The sequence below is a fragment of the Triticum dicoccoides genome, chromosome 4A (assembly GCF_002162155.2).
Source record: "Triticum dicoccoides isolate Atlit2015 ecotype Zavitan chromosome 4A, WEW_v2.0, whole genome shotgun sequence".
NCBI classification, from domain to species: Eukaryota; Viridiplantae; Streptophyta; class Magnoliopsida; order Poales; family Poaceae; genus Triticum; species Triticum dicoccoides.
The window spans coordinates 687935781-687939512 of NC_041386.1; positions in this window are offsets into that span (position 1 = coordinate 687935781).

Here is a 3732-nt window from a genome sequence, read left to right on the forward strand (position 1 = left end):
AGGGGGGAACTTTAGTCCCCACCCTTTAGTGCCAGTTGCAGAACCGGCACTAAAGGGCCTTACAAACCGGGACAATATCCCGATTCTGCAGTAGCGTTCATGCTAGAATCATATATTTTTAGCATTGTATCCTCACATGCATTTTTTATTATTGCACATACTACCTATATTTTTGTGTACAAGGCCACTGTCCCATTATTCAGATACTAGAAAAAATCCAACTAATAAATAGCATGATTAAGTGTGTCGAAAACCTCTAATTTCCGGGATAATCAAAGTTGTATGCATGGAATATTTGATTACTAATCAATTCATCTTACAAAGATATAGTTTCCTTGTATCTTTGCAAATTATATTTTGATAATGTTCCTGGATTTAAAACCGGTGGGAGTATATCAAACATGCTCTAATGTTCACATGATTACTAGTAGTAGTGTATCCCAGGGCATAGCCGGTCCATTGTATTCATCATGTTGTGCTGAATTGGTGGCAGACATCGGTGTTATTGTGTACACCCACCCCTGAGTTGAGGGCCTACTATGAATTAAGATGCCTTTCGTATTATAAAAAGAATAACATATTCCATTCGATGCATGGTTTTTGCGGCTAGAAAAGATGCTTTGATGCAATATTTGAAATACGGTCCAGAAGTCAATTATAAACATTGAGCAGTTCATGACTTTACTAGATGCAGATATCATTGTCCTTGAACTAGCAACTACAGAACCCACGCCTCCACCCCTCTGAAAGGAATGTGCATAACTACAAATGAAAGTTTTGGTGAGCATCTAACTTTCATCTTGGGGTTAAACAAATGAATATGTGAGTTGCTCTGGTCTGTTAGTTTGTTAGATTATAATACAAAATTAATATCTGTTCTTGCAAGCCTTTGGTTAATGGCTTCATTCAGGGGGTAAAGATACTATGAAGAAGTCAATTCAGCTTTCCTAGAGCAGAGTTGAAACCATTTAGTGGTGCTTTTTAAGTATGTGTTTCATGGTCAAATAACTCACACTTCCTTCAAATTGTATGGAGATAGTAGTCATTTTAATAACATATAAACTTGACATGAGTGCTAAATTTTGATTACCATCCCTGAGGTAGTCTACTAATATAAATAGGCATCATGGAACAAGCCCATTTTAGCTTTACTTCTATGATCTAGATTGCCTAGCGAGCACACTCTTCTTGTAAACTTGGCAAGAATTAATGTAACAGAATAGAAGAGATATGTTCTGGCTACATAATCATATTTTTTGCAAAGGAATATCACAACAAAACATGGAACCTAGGAGGTATAAGGTGGGTATTATTTGCATTGGTAGATTTCTTTACAATACTCCCTACTCTTTATCTCCTGATATATGTGGTACCACTTGGAGAGAGGGAGAAGATTGTAAATTTTGCACTCTCCCTAGCCGATACAAATTTATTTAAGTATGACTCTTTTTCTATGCTTCATATATATTTTGGATACATTAAGCCACCATTAGGAATCCATGTCCTACATCTATATTTAATTATTGTACAATCCTGCAACAAAAGTGATAGTACTTGCCAAATTAACTAGGAATACAGAGCCAACCACAATACAGATTGTAAAGAAAAAACGATAATCAGTTGCTCTACGGAAGTAAAGGTCGAGATAGTACTATTACCATGTCCTTTAGTTGGTAAAACTGGTGAGTTAGTAATTGTTTTTCATTTTAGGGAATATAGTGGTACTTTTTTAAGGAAATCCATCACAACTAGCTTTATTTCAACTAGAAAATAGATACATCATAATTGACATAATAAGGATAGATCAGTGGGTGGGGGGGGGGCACTAGTGCAGAACCGGGCAATAGCACCGGTTCGTAAGGCCCTTTAGTGTCGGTTCCATAACCGGCACTAAAGTGTGGGCACTAAAGCCCCCCCCCCCCTTAGTACCGGTTCAGCACGAACCGGTGCTAAAGGGCAACCACGTGGCACGAGCCAGCTCTGGGGGCCTGGAGCCCTTTAGTACCGGTTGGTAAGACCAACCGGTACTATAAGGTTTGCGGGGTTTTTAGTTTTATGTTTCTTTTTCATTTAATTTTGTGTTTCCATTTTAATTCTTTTTCGTTTGCTGGTATTTTACGATACTACACATTGTACACGTTATACATACATATATATATATATATATATATATATATATATATAAATAGAATTTCTAGTAGAACCAATCATGCATATATATATATATCATCAATGTCTCACAAACCACCATATTAATTAATTCACAGATACACACATGTATAGCTATATACAATTTCTCCTACATATGCATGGTGCCTTCGGAGCCAGTGGTTTTAGCCTAATTGGTGCCTTCGGAGCACGATGACAATTGGAAGTGGTTTTCATGGGGGCGGTAGCGGGTAATAGTATTCTCCCTTCGGATTTATGACCTGGTCGAGCAAAAATCCCGCTATTTCCTCTTGAAGTGCTTCTACACGCTCCGTTTCTAGGAGCTTCTCCTGCACCTCTCTGAACTGTTAAGAAGGAGATCAATATGCATGTGTATTAGTTGTGTGACTAGATATCAATAATGGTGTAAAAATTGTGAATAGTGTTCTGACAAGCGTACCCATTCCTGTCTTTGAGATCTGCTCCTTTCGGCCGCCATCATGCGAATATTCTCGCAAACGCAGAATGCACACAGATCAGTCCCCTGAGCCTGCTTCAGGGCCTTTACGAGAATGGAATTTGATCAGATAATAATTAATCAAGCATGATAATTAAAGAGATGGCAGCTAGCTAGCTAGCTAGTACTACTTAATTACTTACCTTCGGTCGAAACCATTTAAGCTTTTTTTTCCATTCGCCTTCCGTGACACTGATGAACCTTGCCCAAGCCCTGCCCGCCGACAAAGAAAATGAATAAAGGGGTTATTAAATAGTTCATATCATGAAATGACGAACTAAATAGGCCGAGATATATAATTAATAATGATTGAAATTACCTGTTGACTATCCCAAACAAGATGTTATAGTCAGTATTTTCTTTGAGTAGTGAGTCCAGTATTTCAACTGTTCCGGCGTCAACTTTAATGATACACAAGATCCAGTGAAATCTGCATGCACACACGTTTGCATGTCTTAATTAAGCGGGCATATGTAAGCAAAAACAAGTAGCTAGCTAGTAGGCAAAACAGAGAATTTGTAGTACAAGACAGTGTGACTCACTGGAAGTTCTAAGGAAGTAGTATATCTTCATTCTATTTGAGGCGCTTCAAGAACTCTAGCATGTTGTCCTCTACGTCCTTTTGGTGATGTCGATTTATTAGCCATGTGTATTCATTAACGGTGTTTGGGTCAATGAACCCAATGCCAAAGCGTTCACCTTTTCTCATTTCATACATCTTCATCCTGCATAATACCACAGAAAAGAATATAGTGAGGATAATTACAGGTAATGATTGATCAAAAGGATCACTACAGCTAGCTTGAGACTTAAATTACAGAAAGAAATCACTTACAGACAATAGCAACTGACGATAGATTTGTCGAGTGCGTCTTGATTGTATAACTGAAATAGTTCACAATACTCAACGGACAGAGCTTTCTCATGGAAGTAATGCTCCTCCTTGACATTCACCATGAGGGACAATCGATCTGAAATCTTGGTAATGTTCATGTACCATTGATGCAATTCATACATTCTCGTTGGGAGGTTCTTGACCTTCTCTGGCTCGACCAAAGGTTGGCCCC